This window comes from Eschscholzia californica, unplaced genomic scaffold (genome assembly GCF_041429995.1).
Source record: "Eschscholzia californica isolate CP2 unplaced genomic scaffold, dmEscCali1.0.p SCAF_1, whole genome shotgun sequence".
Lineage (NCBI taxonomy): Eukaryota > Viridiplantae > Streptophyta > Magnoliopsida > Ranunculales > Papaveraceae > Eschscholzia > Eschscholzia californica.
The window spans coordinates 30,359,541-30,382,510 of record NW_028238198.1 but is presented as its reverse complement, the minus strand read 5'-3'; the positions used below and the strand labels follow the sequence as shown (position 1 = coordinate 30,382,510).

General features: G+C 36.2%; 1 pseudogene across 1 annotated transcript; it reads right to left on the bottom strand.

Annotated features, from left to right (window-relative positions):
• Positions 1 to 9,197: 9,197 nt before the first annotated feature.
• Positions 9,198 to 9,907, bottom strand: LOC147565943 (uncharacterized; annotated as a pseudogene). Its single transcript, XR_015230503.1, has 2 exons — positions 9,442 to 9,907; positions 9,198 to 9,322 (listed from the first exon to the last, which is right to left on the bottom strand). The product of XR_015230503.1 is annotated as an uncharacterized LOC147565943 (transcript).
• Positions 9,908 to 22,970: the final 13,063 nt, after the last annotated feature.

The following is a 22,970-nucleotide window of genomic DNA, read 5'->3' as shown; positions in this document are numbered from 1 at the left end:
ACCAACTATTCAGTTTGTCATCCTCTTCCTCAATGCTATCTGTCTATACTTGATCGTCCTTCTGATCCTACTTGTTACACTCAAGCTATCAAGTATCCAGAATGGAAGACTGCTATGCAAGAAGAGCTTGAGGCTTTACATCATAATGCCACATGGTCTCTGGTACCTCCATCTGATTCTATGAATATCTTGGGATGCAAATGGGTGTTTAAAACAAAGCTCAAAGCTGATGGAACAGTTGAGAGGTATAAGGCACGCTTGGTAGCTAAAGGATTTCATCAGCTTGATGGTCTTGACTACTCAGAGACATTCAGTCCAGTAGTTAAGTCTTCCACCATTAGAGCTGTTCTCACATTAGCAGTTACTAACAAATGGCAAATCCAACAATTGGATGTTAGTAATGCTTTTCTTCATGGGGTTTTGGATGAGGATGTTTATATGGTTCAGCCTCCTGGATTTGTGGATGTCTCAAAGAAGAATTGGGTTTGTCATCTACACAAATCCTTATATGGCCTTAAACAGGCTCCAAGACCCTGGTTCACAAGGTTTGCTACATTTTTATTAGATTGGGGTTTTCAAAAGAGTGCCACAGATCACTCTATGTTTGTGTTTCAAGCTCATGGTGCTACTCTAGTATTACTCCTTTATGTTGATGATATTATCTTGACTGGCTCTTCCACTGATTTGATTCAATCCTTAGTTAAGTCTCTTCAACAGGAGTTTGCTATGAAGGATTTGGGCTTCCTTCACTATTTTCTGGGCATTGAAGTGTCTCCTCTTACTTCAGATGGTCTTCTTCTCACTCAGAATAAGTATACATTGGAATTGTTACAGAAGGCTGAGCTGCTTGATACTAAGCCTATTTCTACTCCTATTCCATTTGGTAAGAGGTTGTCTAAAGAAGATGGTATTTTGCTAAGTGATCCATCTCTTTACAGAAGTCTTGTGGGTGGACTTAAATACTTAACAATGACAAGGCCAGACATCTCTTTTGGTGTTAACTATGCTGCACAATTTATTAAAGCTCCAAGAGATTCACATTTTCAACTTGTCAAGAGAATTTTTCGATATCTCAAAGGGACTCTTGGTGCAGGTATTACTATTACTCCAGGGGATGTCTCTCAATTAACTGCTTATAGTGACTCTGATTGGGCTGGCTGCCCTGATTCGAGGAAATCCACCACTGGGTACTGTGTCTTCTTAGGATCAACCTTAGTGGCTTGGTGTTCAAAGAAGCAATCGACAGTAGCTAGGTCTAGTACAGAAGCAGAGTACAAGGCTCTAGCAATAGCCTCTTCTGAGCTTCTTTGGCTCTCTTATGTTCTCACTGAATTGGGGATTTCTACTCAATCGCCATTTATTCTCAAATGTGATAATGTGGGTGCTCGACAACTTGCAACTAATCAAGTCTTCCATGCTCGAACTAAGCATGTGGAGATTGATTATCATTTTGTGAGAGATCTTGTTGCCTCAGGGAGACTCATTCTTGAGTTTGTACCTTCTCTTCACCAACTTGCTGATGTGTTCACTAAAGGGTTATCCGATCCTCTTTATCATTCTCTTCTTCTCAATCTGATGCAGTTTCTCCCTGCTTCAGCTTGAGGGGGAATGTTAGAGAAGAGAAGTGTAAAAGAAGTGTTAGAGAAGAGAAGTGTAAAAGAGGTGTAAACCGAGTTATTTCTAGTTAGTGTAATAGGAGTGTCATTTTAATATTTTCTGTTTAGGTAGTTATGAAAGTCTGTTACTTGATTCACAAGTAACGACTTCCTCTAACTAACCTCTCTCATTTCATGTATAAGTATGAGATTTCATCTCATTTACTAAATAACAGAAACTACACTTTCTCTCTCTTATTTCTTCTAAATTCACTAAAGCTAACAGTTTTCGCATGTAATAGTAATCATGTTTCCCCATTTTCTTCGCTTCCAAAATCCCCTTTGTGGCACATCCGCAACACTTACTGTGACGCGTTAGTCACTTTCACGACGTCAGTCATAAGCTTTTTGAGATTGCTTCCATAGAGTTTTTCAAACAGTATATGTGGCACTTTGTAACATTACGTGTGATACTTAGTCCTTTGTGACAAATTGTGCAACACTTTTGTGATGTTTTCTCCTTTGTATCATTTGTGACGAACTTCTTATTGCTATATCAGCCTTTCGCGACGCTTCTAATATAATTTCGATGTCTTTTTCTACGACGCTTTGATTTACAACAACATAGTACTAAGAAACAAATTGTCATATCACTAAAAAGCTGTTGCCACAAGTAGGCTAAAAAGTGGCACCAAAATGGAACAAAAAGACTCTGTCTAAAGTTGCAGTTGCTATAAAGACCCAAACTATGAATCTAGTTTTGTACTCTTTTCATTCATTTCCAGTTTCCCACCAAGTCAACCCTATATGTTATCAAGATTAGGTCAACTAATTAAGAGAAGTTCAATATACTCCATAATGAAACAAGATATCAGACTCATTTATATTGTTTTCGTTCTCCATCGAACTCCGGAGTTGGTCAACTATTCACCTGTAGAAGAAAGAGAAATGTCAATCAACATGAATTAACTGTTATTGATATCTATTACCTACCGAACAACTTCAACTGCATTTTGAAGACGAATTTATTTGACACGTACCAAACAAGGAAAAGAATAGATGGAGTCGTCGAAAAACCAACAAAAAGAGAAATGTCAATCAACATGAATTAACTGTTGTCGCATTTCTTTTTCTATTGATTATATACTAATATTTTTCATTTTAAGACTTCCAAGTCTTGTAAAACAATTTCAACAAAAAAAAAAGTCTTGTGAAACATAGTGATGGACTGATGGGTGGATAATAGGAGATATTTGCTACTTATTACTCATGTACTATGATGGGAAGTTTGATTCAAATTCTAACTCCACCAAGACAAAATTCAAGTAATCTTTATGTGCTTTTTTCGAATGTGAGTACGTATCTGATTAGAAGTTATATTCGTTTTTGCTTATCTTGCTAAAAAGAATTTCATATCCATTGATCAAATCTCATTCACTCGGACACCAACAATATTATTCTTACAGATAATTCAACCATTATGTATCATAAATACACCATTTCTCTTGATCATGCCTGTTCATTCTTCGTGAAACTAGTAGAGAGCCAAAGTGAGCTTTGCTGCAGATCTCTCTAATTCTTTTTTATTTTTTTGAGAAATTGACTACGATTTACATTAGTCATTACAAGCCATTGATACATCATCGAGATGTGATAAGCACGATAATCATATAAGTTAAACCAATAATTAAAGAGGGCTAAAGCTCAATAACATAGAGCCTAAAGTCCGACAAACTTTTTATTATTTATACTTTTAATAACTCAAATTCAATAATAATGGATTCCGCCACCTGTGAGAATCCAATCTGAGACATCCGAGGTTTTGCAGATCTCTCTAATTGACCGCCACATGCTTGGTTTGTTGGTTGTGTCTATACGCGCCCTTTATTATCTCTTGCACGGTTGCACCTCCTTCTCTTTTTCTTTTTACGCCCCACGGATTGGGCAGCTCGAGGGCACTCAAGTCCAACACGGATTAGGCCCTACAAGCCCCTGTACTCATCAGTCGCAGGCTCACAGGGAGAGCCAAGAAAGGAATGATTTAAGATCAAAATGATGGGGCGCCTTTAGAGGCACCCTAGCTTGTGATGTGTTTATTGACCTCCCACGCAACCATCACCCTCAAATGATGCTTGTCCTCTCTCTCTCTCTCTCTAAATGTGGTATATATTCTATGAACTATCCAAGTGGTTCACATTCTCAACTTCTAAACCATCCATAACAAGTTAACTGTGTTGACCTTAAATTGTTCAACCATGATGTACAAAATCTAACATTATTGGTACCCATTTATTAATGTATAAGCCTAAATATATTTTCCAATAAATTAAAAGTAGGAGTATTGTCTACGATTTTTTGGTGGAATGATTGGACACTCATTCTAAATATTACGAGGTCACAAGTTTGATTCTCATTGGAGATAGAAACTTATGAGTTATTGAAATTATGTTATTAAACGTATAAATAATTACCTGTAAGGTAGTTTTTTTTACGATCTTAAGGATGTGCAAGTGTCTCGAAGACATTTCTATGACTATTACCAACCTTAATTGATTATTAAAGTATGATGTGGGATGCTTATTGTACTCATGTAATCATGTTATTTAAAAAAAAATAGCACTAAAGTATTAATCTACCTCAAATTTTATAGGAAGTGCTTGAGATTGTTTTCTTTGGGAGTTTTTTTTTGTAGGCAAAGTTGAAATTAATCAAAAAACTTGTTTTATTCCTTGATGGATTACAAAAGAAATATAAGACTCTATTTATAGAGTTACAATACTACTAGTTTCTAACTTTACTAGTTTCTAATATTTTACTAATTTCTTAATAGTTTATACTAATATATTTACTAGTTCCTAATTATTACTAGTTTCTAATATTTGATATTTCCTAATATCTACTATATAGGATATCTTAATATATAGAAAGATATTCCAACACTCCCCCTCAAGTTGGTGCATAAATATCGCACATGCCCAACTTGTCTACCATTTTCGAAAATATTCGACTTGAAACTGCTTTGGTAAGAACATCAGCCAATTGATCTTCAGATCGGACCTTTAGTAACTCTACAATGTTGTCTTCCAACTTTTCTTTAATAAAACATCGATCCACCTCAACATGTTTTGTGCGGTCGTGCTGGACTGGATTGTGAGCAATATCACATGCTGTTTTATTGTCACAATATAATTGAATTGGTCTTTCAGAAGGATATCCTAAATCATCCAACAGGAGTCTTAACCATAACGCTTCACATATGCCATTAGCCATTCCTCTAAATTCAGACTCTGCACTTGAACGTGCAACAACGTTCTGTTTTTTACTTCTCCATGTAACAAGATTTCCACCAACAAAGGTAAAATAACCTGCAGTTGATCGCCTACCATTTACTTCCCCGGCCCAATCTGCATCAGTATATACATCAATAGTTCGACAACTCGAATTTTTAGTAAACAAAATACCTTTTCCAGGAGCCGCCTTCAAATATCTCAAAATGCGTAAAACAGCATTCATGTGTTTTTCACCGGGATTGTGCATAAATTGACTAACAATACTTAACGCATATGCAAGATCTGTCCTCGTGTGCGCCAAGTACATCAACCTTCCAACCAGTCGTTGATATCTTCCTTTATCCACCGATATCTGATTAGGCTCCACTGACAACTTTAATCCTTCTTCGACAGGTGTATCAATCGGCTCACACGCTGACATACCCACCTCATGTAACAAATCTAAAGTATACTTTCTTTGGGATAAGAAAATTCCATTAATAGATCGAGATACTTCAATTTCAAGAAAGTATTTCAATGGACCAAGGTCTTTCATCTCAAACTCTTTAGATAAGTAATTCTGTAAAGCCTTTCGTTCTTCAGGATCATCCCCAGTAACCACCATGTCATCAACATATACAATAAGTGCTGTGAGTTTTCCTTTCTGCCTTTTTGTAAATAAGGTATGGTCAGAATTGCTTTGGTGATAACCGAATTCCTTCACAGCCTTTGTAAACCTTCCAAACCACGCTCTTGGTGATTGTTTTAATCCATACAATGACTTTTTCAATCTATATACCTTCTCGTTATGTATTTGTGGTATCTTGCATCCCGGTGGAAGGTCCATATAGACTTCTTTTAATAGTTCTCCATGTAAAAAAACATTCTTTACATCAAATTGTTGTAGTGGCCAATCTAAATTTGCTGCTAACGATAACAAGACGCGAACAGTGTTGATTTTTGCAACTGGAGCGAATGTCTCTGTGTAATCGACTCCATATGTTTGAGTGTAGCCTTTTGCCACTAGTCTCGCTTTGTAACGTTCAATTGTACCATCTGCTTTATACTTCACTGAATAAATCCACCGACATCCCACTGGATTTTTATCTTTTGGACGATCAACTAGCTCCCAAGTGTCATTCTTTTGTAAGGATTTCATCTCCTCATTCATAGCTGCTTTCCATTTTGAATCAGATAAGGCTTCCTGTACATTGTTAGGAATATATACAGTGGATAATTGATTTACAAACGACTTATTTGATTCTGACAACCGATGATCTGACACATACTGACTCATAGAATATTTCACTCTACTAGACAGCTCAGGTTCATATGTCGGTTTAGGAATACCTCTGGTTTGACGCGACGGTAATATTTTCCTAGGTGGTTCAGAAGGTGCTTCAGGAACATCCTCGACAACTGATTGGTTTGGTGTATTACTAACCCTTGGTTCAACGACTTCAATTGGAGGTGAATCCACAATTTGTTCAACGATTTCATTAACACGTTCTTCCATTACCGATTCAAGTGTTGGTAATTCTGGAATTTCAATTTCAGCTCTACTTATTTCTTCAGGAATCAAATTTACTTCAATATTAGATCCAATTTTGTTCTCTTCTACATGATTATCCCTTTCTTCATAATCAAGAGTCAGAACTTCCTGCTTAGTTTCTTCCCCCTGAAGTTCAGACTCAGGTGAAAAATACTTAGAATCTTCATGAAAGATAACATCCGATGTACGTTTAGTTGGAGGATGATAACATCTGTACCCTTTCTGATTTGCACCGTACCCTACAAATACACATCTTAATGCCCTTGGAGTTAATTTTGTACGTTGGTGCTCATGAAGATGAATAAATGCTACACACCCAAAGACACGGGGAGGTAAATTTGAAACTGTCGGAGAAGTTGTAACATCCGATAGAGCTTGAAAAGGAGTCTTAAACTCAGTAGTACTAAATGGTACTCTATTAATTAAATAGGTTGCAGCAAGAAGTGCTTCTCCCCAATAAGATAATGGCATATGTGCTTCGATCAACATAGCCCTGATAACTTCTAACAAGTGACGATTCTTTCTTTCAGCGACCCCATTTTGTTGAGGGTATTTGGACAAGTAGTTTGATGAACAATACCATGAGACACCAAATAAGTTTGAAGTTCATGATCCATATACTCTCCTCCGTTGTCACTACGAAGTATCTGAACATTTGCGTTGTACTGAGTACTAAACAGTTTATGAACCTTCTGAAACAATAACTTTACCTCACTTTTAGATTTCATCAAACACACCCAAGTCATCCTGGTACAATCATCAATAAAGGTAACAAACCACCTTGCCCCACCCAAAGTAGGAACCTTAGATGGACCCCAGACATCGGAATGTAAGATCATAAAAGGAGTTGGACTTTTATTTAAATTTAACGGAAACGATGGACGATGACTTTTTGCAAGTGCACAAACATCACATTGAAAACTTGAAACATCGCACTTAATAAATAGCGATGGAAATCATTTCTTAAGATAACCAAAGGAGGCGTGCCCCTGACGACGATGCCATAACCATATTTCATCTTTATTTTTTATTTCAGAATTGTTCACTACTAATGCCTGACGCAATTTATTAGAGCTTTCAGATACTAAATCCAAGTAATACAACTTTCCTCGCCTAACACCATAACTAATTGTTTGGCTTGTCCGGATGTCCTTAAAGACACAAAATTCAGGCCAAAAGATGACAACACAAAATAGAGTAGTGGTTATTTGAGACACTGATAATAAATTATGATCTAAAGATGGGACAACCAAAACAGAGTCTAAGTTCAATGTGTTCGTTAGAGTTATAGGTCCTTCCCCTACAACAGGGGCTGAGGTGTCATTGGCAGTAGAGACATATTTATGTGAAGATTGGTTTATGGTTGAGACCTGTCTAGAATCAAAAGTCATATGATCTGTAGCACCAGAATCAATTATCCAAGTACTATTCGAAAATTGTGTAGACATATTTAAAGTCTTGCCTACATTACCTGTAGCGGCTACCGTCGATGAAGCTTGCTTAACAGTTGGATCTACAAGGGTCTTCTTAAAGTTTTTCTTTCGATTATGATCCCACCATTCTGGATAGCCTAATAGTTCATAACAATGACTTTTGGTATGACCAATTTTGTTGCAGTGAGTACACTTATAAGTAATTTTGTCAGATTGACCAACAACTTTAGCAAAATTTGAATTTGCCTTATTGAGAGTCATTATTGCGGATGAATCAGTTGCCCTTCACTTTAGCTAAACCGGAAAAACAAGATGAAGATGAAAGGTTCTTCTCTTTCAATCAATATAAATTCCCAGACAAAAATTTAAGACTTTTGGCTCTGGTACCAAGTTGAAATCAAAGAACTTGTTTTATTCCTTGATGGATTACAAAAGAAATATAAGACACTATTTATAGAGTTACAATACTACTAGTTTCTAACTTTACTAGTTTCTAATATTTGATATTTCCTAATATCTATTATATAGGTTATCTTAATATATAGAAAGATATTTCAACAGGCAAGGCATTATCAACTTTACGTTAGATTTGTTAGAAGGATTGATTTAAGATAGACCTGTTAGAACGAGTGTAGCTCAACTTTGTAACTCATTTTGTCGATGTTTTATCCATTGGTGCTACTATATGTTTAAGGGTTTGTATCATGAGATTCTCCTCACTTTGTGCTCTCAATATCTTCTATCAAAATTCTAATTTCACCTTATAGAACTCAAACAACCATAGTGGAACTTTCAGTTCTTTTACAGGCTAAGCAACCTTGGATAGCTATCTCATAAGAGTGATGTCCCTCTCTAAGCACAACAAAGATGGAACTCATTATAGTGAAATGCAATTTGGCCCAAAAATTAGGTTGACCACATACCAGAAGCTCTTGGCGCCAACTCTCATCTCATTGATTCGTGCGTTTCTCTCACCACATGTCCGGACTAATAGGAGCAGACCACATCAGTTTTCGTTCTGCGTTCGTCCCTCACTTCCGGCCCAAATAACATTTTTGGTCCCCAATACATATCACTTTCCCAATATAAAAAATTTCATTTACAATCTGGGAATTCTTAAATCACTTTTTTACAGCTAGATATTATCATATCTATTGATTATTATTGGATATTATCAAGTTTACCTCCACAAAAAAAAAAAAATACAGTAATTATAAAAGAAAATAGAGAAGAACAACAAATCAAATAAGTCAATGCTAAAAAGAAGTGGTCTTTCTTTTCTTGTTTTTCGTTTTTTTTCCATTTTCTATTTTTTCGCTATCACAAAGAAAATGATAACAGAGCTAATTTACAATAGGAAAAAAAAACCTTTCGCCTTAAAATCAACCATAAAAGAAGATTATTTCCGCAAAGTACAAGCCACTACTCTTGCCCAATGCCTCAATCTGGTCTTCACTATTTGCGGATTATCACCTAGAGAGAGAGAGAGAAAAAAAACTTCAAATTTTAATTACCCAAATCAAGAGAGAGAGAGAGAGAGAGAGAGAGAGAGAGAGAGAGAGAGAAAATGTTTAGACCAGAGAGAAAGTTACCTGGAGTGAAAATTGTAAGAGGACTTCCAACGGGAGAAAAAGGGTCAGACTCAGAATTGGTTGAAGAAGATGAAGATTTTGACATGGTATCATTATATTGCTTGTTAACAGCATAATAAAACCCTAAAGCTGGTAAAGTATCAGATAATTTATTATCTAAATCCGGCGAGTCAAAACTAAAACCCAACTCAATACAAGCTTTTAATTCCTCAACATCTTCATCTGTTAAACTTTTTGTTCTCCTCTTATAATTGTTACCCTTACGTTTCAACCAGGCTTCATCCCGATCTGAATCGGGTGACCAAGATCGTTGCTTGTAAAGCGGTGCTTGTGGTGGTGGCGCTACTATTAGGTTTCCCGGCATAATTTTTAGGCCCCCGCCCCCCGACGGGGGTTGTTTTGGTTCCGGTTGAGCTATCGCTCCGGTTTTTTTAGCCTGAATCTTTTTCGGGTTTTAGTGAACCGGTTGTGTTTTTATAAGAGAAAGGTTTGCTTGTTGACCTAGGTTACCGGTCATGATAAGTTATTAAAGAGTATGAACTTGGCAAGTTATGATTGGTCCTCGTCATTATGACTTGTCCAGGCTGTCTTTTCATTTCTAGTTTTCTTCTGATTTGAGCAAAGAAAAGGAAATTAGGGAAAAAGTCTAAATGTTGTGCTATTGGCTAATCATTGATGTCGACAGAAATTTTTAAGCCGTTGATTTTATTGGGCCCACCTTGTGTTGTTGGATTTAACGGTGGATGCTGAAGTGGACCTTATGCCTGATTGGATTGGTGACGTGACGGTCCCAGATCGCGAGTGGCGGACCACGTTTACCGCGTTGTTTTATTCCTTAACGGTTTAGATCCGAACCCGGATCCTGTGGGATGTGGCCCAGATTCGGTTGGTGCCCGTGAGTCAAATAGATTAGCCAGGTAAAGTTTCTTCAGTCTTGGACCCAAGATTTAATACATCATTATATAACATTGAGATTAGCCCAGGGAAACCCCCAATACATTGAGATTAGTTCGTGAACAGATCCTCCGGCGAAGGGAAACCCCCTTCGCCGGAGTTTTAGAGAGAGAGAGAGGTGAGAGATTTAAAAAAAAAAAAATTAGAGAGAGAGAGGAGAGAGAAATTTTTTTTTAAATTTGAAGGTGGCCGGCCGGAAAATTTTCCGGCCGACCACCTCACCGGAGAAGAAAGGGGTGAGTTGGAGAGAGAGAGAGAGGTGAGTTGGAGAGAGAGTGGTGAATTGGAGAGAGAGAGAGAAGGGTGAGGTGTAGGGTGAGATGAGGTGGAGGGAGAGAGGGGTGAGGTGGAAATAATTTTGTTTTAATGTTTTAAATTTAGAATTGGGAAGGGTAGTAATGACATTTACCTGAAAATAGGGGGTCATATTTGAATTTACGAAAAAAAAGGGGCCATAAAGGAAGCTGGTCACAAAGTAGGGGGCCATATAGGAATTAACTCATATATTATTTACATATTTTGGTTGTCTAACTGGTCAATAATGTTCACATCAATTTCAAAATCCTAGAGGTCCATGATTATTAAACTTGAGTTATTTAGGTAAAAATAACTTAATTCGCTTTAGACCCGTTCTTGTAATAGTTCAAATTTTCGTGGTCAATTTTCAAAAAAAGAAAAGGCTTATTTGGACCCTACTAGTCATATAAAAATTTTGGGCATTGCATGAAGTCTTAAAGTCTATTTACTTAAAATCTTAAATGAAATATCTGGAAAGATCGGAATGATGTAAGGCTCCCTCATGTGATTTAGTTCAATCTTGTTTTCAGTTCGACTTCCATCTATGGAATCCCAATCCCCATAACTCAACAAGGTCCAACCTTCGACTATTCATCGTCTACACAATACTTGGATCCCCCCCCCCCCACCGTCCACTTAAATTAAAATTAACGTGGATGCGAGCTTTACAACTATAAGATCATCATGTGCAGCAATCGCAGAGACCAAGATGGAACCACTCTGGCCATTGCCTCAAAGATTTTAAATGAGCATTCGAGTGAGTTCGCAGAAGCCCGGGCTTTCTTACTAGGAATTGACCTTGCGATTCATTACCGCTTCAACAGAGTCAATATTGAGGGAGATGCTGAAACAGTTATCCATGGTATCACATGTCATTCAGATGACACACCTTGGCGTCTCCGTCATGTTATGAGTGATATTAAACACAAAAGTTCTTTTCTCGAATCGACATTGTTTAGCCATTGTTATAGGGAATGTAACTCCCCTCCTCATGTCTTTGCTTCTTATGTTCTTATGCATAATCTATCGAGTTTTTTGGGATTCTTCAGTTACACTCGAACACTTTGTAACTTATCTCCTTAGTGAAACAAATTAATGAAGTTTTATCTTCTTTGTCAAAAAAAAAATTAAGTGAAATTGCTTGGTTTAGTTTTCATAAAAATTTACTTATGACCTTCTAAATGATTGATCCAAATCTATATAATAAAGCAGAAGGAAAAACGATGACTGGACAAACATCATATTTTAATAAAAGATATTGTCTAGAAGCCCTTCTCAAAATTTAAAATACAGTTCTTTTTAGAAATAAAATCACCAATTTGAAGAAAAAAATAACCTTGTCAAAAAAAAAAACTAATTTAAGAAAAAAAGAAACAAAAGATATTTAAATGGTTAAAAAAGAAATTAAATTCTCTCCCTATAAAATAATAACTAATTTAAAAAAAAGGAAACAAAAGAAAATAATAACAAAAAATTAGGTTGTCCTGAATGTAGCAACATTAAATATGGAAAGTCGGGCGAATTTAGAGTTAGAATTTCGTCATATTTGTGTCCGTGCCCTAGGACCCAGGATCCCCTAGTAGGTAAATAAATAAGAAAACAAACTCAAGGAGTTAAATCTAGATTAATTGGACTAGTGGGGTCTTTTTTTTTTGAACTGTGGACTAGTGGAGTCTTTTTTTTTTTTTTTTTGTTAAGGAGTGGCATTAAAATTAAAAAATCAAAAAGTTCTTACAGTACAACGAACTTAAAAAGAAAGGGATTCTACACCAAGTTTCAGTCTTCTTCTTCTTTCTCGCTCGCTTAGCAAGCTTGTCAGCAGGCCTGTTAAAGTTCCGATTGACGTAGCTAAATTTCACTTGATTAAGTTCTTTAATGATTTCTTGGATTTTCTTGATGTGTATTCGCGATTGCCACTGAATCTCATACTTGGGGTTTTGTAAGTGCTTGATAATATTTATGTTATCGCTTTCTAGGATGATATCTTTATAGGTATGTTCCGCCGCCCACATCAGGCCATTAAGGATGGCTATTGCCTCCCCTTCTTCACTGTTCCTGCTTCTGGTAATAAAGGTATGGGCTTCTACGAACTTAGCCCCGGAATCATGAATAATTAAGCTTGTACCTGTTATATCATTCACATTGGTAAAAGATGCATCTACATTTATTTTCAGCCACGTAGGATCTGGAGGATTCCATTTATTATTTATGGGTTGGTTGCTTTTCTGTTCCGAAATCAAGAGTGTAGGGTAATTATATATCATTTTGATAATGTGAGCAAGGTCATTAATTTCGTGCTGAAAGCAATGATCACATCTAGTTTTCCATATAATCCATAAAATCGTAGATAGACGATTCTGATAAGATTTGTCACTGAGTGGAGGGGTGTGTTCCCACGAGAAAATCCATTCTGTCAAGTTCTCTATGTTTTCCGAGATAATGTTAAAATGGAACCATATATTCTTAGCTAGTGGACAGTGAAGGAGTGCGTGTTCAATAGATTCGATCGCATCACAGTTAGGACAAATGAGGTTATTATTGATAAACTTCCCGATTCTCTCCCGCACTGGGAGTGCCTTAGTACAAACCTTCCAAATGAAGATTTGAATTCTAGGGACATTAGGAATGTTCCAGATGAACTTCCAATTGGGGTTTCGATTGGTGGGAGAATTTATACTAGTACATAGGTGATTGTATAGGGATTTGACTGTGAATTTACCGGATTTAGTAAGAGACCAAATCCTCTGGTCTTCGCCTTCCGTACTAATCGGAATGGCTTTAATGAGGTTCTGGGTATGATGGTCGAAGGTGTTATTGAGAGTAATTTCATCCCATCTATCATTATTGATAAGTTGAGCTACTTTGGTTATATGAGTATTGCTAGGTGAATTATGCATGAGATTGATACCTGGGATCCAGTTATCTGTCCAAATATTAATATGTGTTCCATTGTGGACTTCCCAAGTTGTCAATTCATCAATAAGATGAAGTTGTCTATAAATATTTTTCCAGAGCCACGAGTGATGGGCCTTAAAAGCCCCCGGGGTCTCCGTGAAAGGGTAATATTTGTCTTTCAGGAATCGTACCCATAAAGCCTGAGGCTCAGTTTTAAGTCTCCATGCTAGTTTGCTTAGCATGGCTTTGTTATCTAGTTCCGTGTGGTGAATGCCCAAGCCTCCCAAGGCCTTGGGGAGGCAGATGGACGACCAAGATTTCGTACAAATGCCTCTAGACTTACCCCACCAAAACGACTTCTGGATAGTCGTAATGCTCTTGCAGATGCCCTTAGGGATGACAAAGCATTGCATTTGGTATCGGGGTACGGCGGCAGCTACTGTTGAAATAACAATAGTACGCCCTGCTTGAGAAAGGAATGAGTAATTCCATTTCTCTAGTTTGTTCTTAATATGATCTAGGAGATCCTGGAACGCAGTCCTCTTGTTGGCTCCAATAAACAGGTGAGCCCCCAGGTATTTGTCCGAAGGTGTTGCGTATTTAACCTTCAGGGAGCGCATAATCATACGCTTAAACTTCGGATGGGAATTTTTGGAGTAGAAAATGTTAGACTTTTTGTAATTGATCATTTGGCCGGATGACTCACAAAAAGTCTTGAGGATGCTCTTGAGAGAATGAATGTTGTCTAACGAGTTTTGTCCGAAGATTATACAGTCATCGGCAAAAAGCAGGTGAGAAATGGTCAATTCCGTATTTTTGGTAGGGAACCCCTTAAAAGTGGACTAGTGGAGTCTGAAAATCCAACAATAATCCCATGGATCTTTTAGTCATATCAAACCCGACCCGATTTGTTTGTGAAGAAATGTGTAGTCAACGGTCTGTTATTCATTTGTTCGAAAGCTTGGCCATTACGCTATGATAGTTGTCCCCAGGTGGGGTGGGGTTGGGTTACTGGGTTTGGTTTAGGAGACCCGTATTAAAAGTCAATCCTTCCTTGCTTTTGGCCCACGTATACTTTAAATTGGGTTAATTTTTTTGACCCCCCCACTTTGTGTTCAAATAGTCGTTTTGGTCCTCATTTGTATTCAAATTTTAATTTTGGCCCAGATTTTTTTACATTTTCAATTTCTTCCTTTAGTTTATGTTATTAACTTTTTTTTTATTCTATTATCTATTCTTCTCTCTTACTTTTCACTTTGTTCCACTTCGTTTCTTTGCTCGCTACTTCAATCGTCGTAGAAAATGACCGTTGACGGACAACTCTTCGTTCGAGAGTGGGGAAGATTCAAACCAGAGTATTCGGTGAGATTAGAGAACTCTGCAAATTATATCTAATGATGTCAAAAAGTAGTTTCTCGGATATCTCCTAAAAAACATCATGAGCTCTACTGAATGCCCTTTTTCTCCACTATGATATTAAATAAGGTGAACCTGCAGATAAGATACTGCGCCGCTCAAGTCAGTCAAGTGTTGCAGCTTACGAAATAATTCGATGGGAGTGTGAAATAATCGATCTCATTAGGGCAAATTTGATATGTTTATACAAGTTTAAAGGATTGTGGTAAACCACCAACAGTTATGATGCGGTGATAAAGAACCGGCTTGATGGGAGCCACGTGTTATGGTCTTTTGTGAGATAATACCTGATCTAGCGCGTATTTCTGACAATGCCAAATCCTCCAACAATGCCAGTTCGTGTATGAAAAGTGGATCCTTGGCGTCATCTGGTCTTCCGCGTCATTGGCGTTCTCTTCGAGAAGAAGAGCTCTAGGTGTCGAGCTAACTTTTGTAGATTTTTGTGTCTCTATGACTCTATGGTTAAAGCAGCGCTCAGAACAAGGTTGAATCAAATCCACCTTTGCGCTTGCCTCGAGGCACAACTCAAGGTGTTGAGCTGATTTCTGTAGACCTCCCTACTTTATTTCAAGACTTAAGTAGTGCTTAGCGATGGAGCTGATAAGGGTCCACCTATTTGAATGCAACTACAATAGCGCAGTGTTCAAGGTGCCTATAAAACTCATGCTGATCTCCCTACAATCTCTATGGTCAGAATTAGGTTTAGGTGATAGACTCTTCTCGTTAGACTTGTCAAAGTATCATTAACAGATTTGACTTGTTCTCCATCCACTTGATTTTAGTTTTTCTCTCTCATTATCACACTTTTATCTCATCGCCTCACACATCTTCTCTCTTCATCTTAGCTCACGACTTTATCTTATTCGCTCATCTTGATCATCTTCAATTGATTTGATTTTGGAGGATATTAAAGTAAGAAAGAAGATAAAGACGAGGATAATGAATATTAAATATGCTTTGTTAATCTTGGAAGAAGTTAATAAGAGTAAAGATGGGTTTAGGTTTATTAAAAGTGTGGTATTAACAATGGAATCGGAAAAACCCGCATGTTGATTTTAGAATTTTGATTGCATAAACTTCTTTTTCTTCCAAACTTCTTACATCTACAGCAGAGAAGATCAAGATGAAAGAAGAAGAAGATAAAGATGAGGTAGAAAAAAGAGAGTGATGATTAGATAAAGAAAAACTTATATTAAGTGAAGAGAAAAATAGTTAATCTAATAATGAGAATCTAACAAGTCTAACAAGAGAAGTAGCAGTACCGGAAAAAAAGGGACCAAGTGGAAACAGGGGACAACGTTGGAGGCCAACTGAACGAGTTGGTCATGTTATGGGAGTCATTTAAAATTAACCCTTTGTTTAATTCGTTAAGCTTCTCCACCTAAGTAACATGAAATAGTTGATATGTTTACACTTTTAGAATGTAATGGTTATTTCCTACACCTTATTAGGTTAAAGAGCTTATTATAAATACTATATGCCCCAAAATGAAACCAAACACATAAAACAAACTTAAATAAAAAACTGAGATGGTTAGCATTTCGGTTAAGTATGGTAATTAACATTGTTCTTTTGATAAGAGCGAACAAATCAAAAAAACATTGTTTCATAAAACAAATTATGTTAAATATGTGACTAACATGTTTTTATTTTCCAAACTGAATTGTTGGTCTGTAAAGGTAGTTTGAAATATCATTTTAATAATCCAAATTATTTAAACCTTTACTTTCAAACAATGTATTATATTAATTTTAATTGTTGTCGTAAAATTGAAGGGAAAGACATATTTCAAATAGTTTGAATACAATTTTTCTTTTGGTTTCGTAAATAAAACATATGGTGATCTTATCCTATTCATGTGATATACCATTGAAGCATTCTAAAATTGGAAATTATTATTATTATTTATTTTTATTTTTTTGGTAATTCCATTACAATTGGTATACATTATAGATGTGATAAGCTCGACTCAGGGGTGGCCCTGGGCCAAAGTGAACAAAGCGTCGCTTCGGGCTACCGATTTTTAGGGGCCACCAAAACATTAATTTCTTTAAGAAATATAAAAGAAGTCCAACGCTCTAAGAAAATTATAAGGGCTCCATTTAACACTTGTTAAGTAAAAAGGGCCACTAAATTTGATGATCTTTAAATGAATGGTGGGCCCAACAGTTTGTTTGACTTATGAAACAAAAATGCTTTTTAAATATCCAAATCATGAAATTCCAATATCATTTCCTTTCTTCAAGCCAAAATGCCAAACCAGACTGTTTATTCAATTTCTAGAAACAAAGTCTATTGTTCTTTATTGTAAGTTGTTTAATTCCAAAAGTACAAAAAAATATTTTATTTCTGTTTGAGTTAAAAAAAAGAAGTTAAACTCCCAAGATGATGGTGATTTGAGAGATTCATGTGGTCGCCTTGAAACCTTTTTCAAGCATAATGGGTCGTATGACATAGACAGACTAGACTTATTTTCTGAACTGAAAGTGTTGAAGCGTCTTTTACCAAATGAGATCAAAAGACCAATTGAAGTGCTAGATTTTTTGAAAGATATGAAAGGTTGTTACCCGACCACATGGGTTTCGTATAGAATTATGTTAACGATACCAGTTACTGTTGCCTCTGCAGAAAGAAGTTTTTCTAAGTTGAAGTTGATTAAGTCTCATATTCGATCTAATATGTCGCTAGAAAGGTTAAATGGGTTAGCTATATTATCTATTGAGAAGGATATGGCTGGCAGTCTTGATTATTCGACGATTATTAGTTACTTTGCATCGAAAAATTTAAGAAGAACAAAATTTCAGTGATTGTAATTATCAAAAAAACTATTTTGTTATATAAATATGATGAAAATATTTTGCGGTACTTACGATTTTCATGTAATACATTTATACGTTTTACAATTTGATAGAAGGGACCACATTTTCAGACCTCGCTTCGGGCCACCGAAAGGTCAGGGCCGGCCCTGGCTCTACTACTACCCATACAAACTGAAACAAACCGGTCCTATAGCCCATCTAAATTATGGCCTGAAACCCATCTACATTATTATTAATACCCTCATAATCCCATTTCAAATAACCAAAGATTTCACCTTCTCTGGGATTTGAACTTGAGACCTCCAGGGATTTCTGGAATTTATGTCAACACCTTGCACCACTTGGAAATTATTAGTATTATAATCAAATAATTAATTGTGATTTTGATTTTTCTACTTCAAAGGCATACTTTTACCACTAAACTAAATATAATTAAAATTTGAAGGGTTGCTATACAGATGAATAATTCCCATCTTGATACCAAATAGATATGTAATAAACCACGCCAAAAATAATCAAGAAGACTTTCATCTACATTCTAGCAATAGGTTTACATTTTAAAATTAGAAGTTTTTGCTTTTTGTCTAGATTAGGGTAATCTCTCACGATAAGGCTTCAATTATTTTAAGTTTTTGGATACACTAGATTGATACTTTTTCCAGCAACTTTTCTAAGTTTACTCAACTCATAACAAATTATGGACCAGTTTGTAAAGAAATTGTATTATCATAATCAGCCTTTACAACAATCTTTCATCTCTTCTCTAAATAAAATTACAACACCTAAAGAAAATAGACCAAATAAAAGTAACTCCATTATTTCGACGAGCCATTCAATTTTCATATTCTATTGTAACATAAAAATAGAAAATATCTTTTCCATCTTCTCAAATATCTATCGTGCTTCAGACTATGAAATAAAATAATGAATTGGGTAACCTAATTTTAATTAATACTGCTTAATTATAAGTTAATTTGGTGGTCAAGAATGTGGGACTTATTTAAATGGCATTCAGACAGGGTCAGGTAAGTGAGGTGGGGGACTGAGTCCCATTAAGCAAGTGGACTAGATTCTTGAGGGAAATTTGAGTATATCTATTATATTAGGACGCACCAAATTTTTTTTTTTTTCTTTTTTTTGTTGAACAAAGGACGCACCAAGCTTGAGAATATCCAATCAACTAGACCAACTTTAACAAAAAAGAAAAAAAAAGAAGATAAAGAAATAACAATTACACCTGCCACTTTAACAAAAAAAAAGTTACACCTGCCACTTGAGCCTTTGAATCAAAAAAAAAAAAAAAAAAAACTTTAACAAAAAAAAGAAGATAAAGAAATAACAATTACACCTGCCACTTGAGCCTTTGAATCAAACTATGCAGTCCACTTTATACAATTTCACCGGATGATTTATTTGGGTTGATCACCAAAATCGATAACACCAACCCCATATCAACTACAAAAGTCAACTCGTCAAAAAATATTACAAAAGTCATTATAACACATTAGAACGTCACCATGAGTCATTAATTTAATAAGCAATACAACGACTTGACTTTTAAGTTTTCAAACGTCATCAAGAAGAGTCTAAAGTCTATATGAATTATTTATTTATATTCAAGTTCAATAAAACTTAAATTTGAGATTCTGAAATCGAACCGGGAATTAAGTAATGCGTAGTGGGTGTTCAACCACTACACCAAAAAATGATAAACTAGAAAAGTGTTATACAGAAGATATTGGGAAAAGAAAACATAACATAAATTGAAATTGTTTTTGGCCCTTAGAAGTTTTAGGTCTCCTCCTCCGACCACCACCTTATACCACGACCACCATTTTTTTTTTCTCTCTCTCTCTCTCTCTTATATCTCACTCACTCTCCCTCTATTTTCACTCTCCCTCTATTTTCACTCTTCCGACAGAGGGAAGAATTACCTATGCCGGAACCCCCTTCGTCTGAGACGAAGGAGAAGGGTTTTAAGTGAAACCTTCTCGACTAAAACGCAAAATCCTATGCTTTTTTAACATGTCGCACCAAAAAAATAACGTATTGTGAACGTCTATTTAAATAGTAAAATAGTTAATAATGTGTTATGAAAAATACAAGATTTCTAGAGTGAGAAAGGAATTTCAAAAACTGGTATGGTCTTTTCAAACAGGGCAGAAACAAAATTTGTGAAACTACATTTTAATAGAGCCTTCAAAAGATTGTCTACTTAAAACTCTAAATGTGCAATCGAATTTGTCAAACATAAAACATAATTTTATACATGTAACATATTGTTCTAGAGAAATAAGCTATCAATGAAGCTCAATCAGATGATGATACGCTCCATCTCTTTGTCCATTTTATCTCTTTCTGGCTAGAAATGGTATTAGTGATGAATTTAATGATAAAATCTTCACTTCAATAGATAATTGAAGGGTTGAGAGCTTGCCCATAGGAAATTGAAGAAGACGAGTTAATATTGATTCACGCGTACAAATTTGTTTGTATTCATAATGTATTATGATGAACAACTATACGTGATGTGCTTGTTTATAACATATTATTATTGTTCTTTCAACAAAAAAAACATATTATTACTATACAATATGTACGATGACGAAAAACAAAAAATTATTACTGTGTTTGTTCATAAAAATTAGTGCAGGAAGAAATACCAGTTTATATTCGAATTGAAGAACAAAATAGGGTTTTACCATAAGTTTGAATTTTGGACAAGTTATTAACTAAAATATTTTATAAATTAGAAATTAGTTTTTTACTATTTGAATTTTATTTTGATTATAAATGAGATGTATCTTTTTGTGAAAGGATTTTACTTTTTTTTTTTTGAGGAATTACAAATACATTAAACCGAGAAGAATACAAAGTTCCATACAAGAAAGACAAAAAGGAAACCCTAATGTCCTTCAGGGACTAATTAAGTAAAACAGGGGGTAATTGTAGGGTTTTTGTGTATCCTATACACTAACTAGTGTTCTAAGCGGAATCTCAAACATCACATGTTTAACACTAGATTGCCCAGGATCGATATGCATAAACTAATCAATGAACTAGAGAGGGATAAATACCTTAACGCGTTTTTCCCTCGAACCATTCCAATCGCATGCAAAGATCGAGAGCTCCAGTTGTAGCTCCTCTACTTGAGACACCGAGTGAATAGACTTGATCTCCCTTCCTTTCAGACTGCTAGGACTTACTAGAAGGTTGAGAAGAACTCTTCTTCTTGACTAGATTGATAGAACGGGAACTTTTTCTCTATATTCCTCTCTCTCCAATAGCTGTATATTCAGAGAGAGAGAGCTGTATATTTTTCCTTAGAGAAAAATCCACACCTTTTCTGTTCTCAACTGACCCAATATATAGACCAACCCTAATTAGAATCTCATTCAGATTAGGTTTTCTATTTTTGGGTCACAGAAAAGATAATTACCAAAATACCCTTTTGGGGTATTTTGATAACCCTTTAAGTGTGGCCGACCAGGGCAGCCCACCATGGGCCTTATATGGCCGGCCCACTTACTCTGGTCGGTCATCTCATGGCCGGCCCAAAGAGCCTTCCTTCTATCTTGTCCCGAATCTCCATTCGGACCCTTTCGGCCTTTCCAGTTGAATCCCATCCAACTTTAGCCAGTACCCGTCTAGTCAATTCTCTCCGATCAAGCTACCACTCTTATGTGTAACCTGTTGTAGGATCCGGTCTATGTTAGCCGTGAATCAACTCCTTGATCCGACGATCGTAGTTGGCTTCTAGCAAAGCATTACGACCCCTAATTAGACCGGACTGGATGATCTTTACGTGTGGTCATCGTTATCCTAACTGACAAATTGATCGCATTGCCACCTTGGTCGAAGGACACTCCTTCGGAAGGACATCTCCTTCAGACCGAACGGATAAATCCTTCAGTAATAGCAGACTTCATCACTCTTGATCTGCTGACGCAGCCATATTATGAGCCTCCGTGTTATGTTCTCTGCGACAGTGAGAAAGTGTGATGTGGAAGCAACCAGTTAAAGCGCGTGTCTCTTCCAGATCTACTGAGAGTTACAAGGGGACCGTTAGATTCTCGTCCTTAAGATACTCAATTCAACCTTGTTTGACGTGCGGGAATGACGTGGGAATGGTATGTGATTCCCGGAAATCACATTCCAGATAATTGTTTGGCTTGTGAGAATGGCGTGGGACCGGGAATGTGATTCCCTAAAAAAGGGGCAATAGCAAACTCAGGGGGGAGGTTGGTTTGTGATTCTCATTCCTCCGGAATCACATATATTAACATTTATTAGCAAATGTATCCTTAAAAAATATTGAATTATCAAATTTTAAATTACCGTGTGATATATAAATCATGATTAAACTAGGGTTTATGAACAAAATATAAATTTAGGTAAATTTCCATTTAGGTTTACGAACATAAATTTATTTTAGATAATTTTTTTATTAAGACCTTTATTTATTATCTTTAAATTCTATCCCTTTGGTGTATCGTGTCATTATTTCATATCTAGGAATTTGAATAAACAATACTGATTTTAATATATAACAAAGTTAATGTGTATTTTATTTAGTTTAAGTAAGGGTAAAAGTGAACTTGTACAAATATTTACATTCCTATTCCTTTACGACCCAAACATCTAATTAGGAATATGTCAGAAATCAAATTCACATTCCTGGTCAAACCAAACATCAAACTACAGTAATCTGATTCCTAAGAATCACGTTACGGGAATGTGGTTCCTGAGAATCACATTCCAATCCCGCGCGCCAAACATGGCCTTAGGGCTTTAGCATCAGACTCGAGTATAAATGAGGCAAGACCCATTTCTTCATCCAGAAGAAGCCCCTACTTTACTCCTTGGATTTCGCTGTGAAGTGGCGATTTTGGTGCGAAAGTTGAGCTCTTTGATTGAATAATTGTTCCTGTGGCATCTCTTGTTATTGCTGATGCCGATGCCCCATTCAGTCTATACGATCCATTTGTGTTGATCTTGATCTGGTTACTTCGGGGAGGTAACCAAGCTCCAACTTGCATGTCGTTAGAATTGGAAGAGGATGAGAGGGTTCTGATACGTACCTGAGCTCATTCATTGTAGTCCACCAACATCTCCTGAGATCGAGTTTGTGGCCATTAATGATGTGGT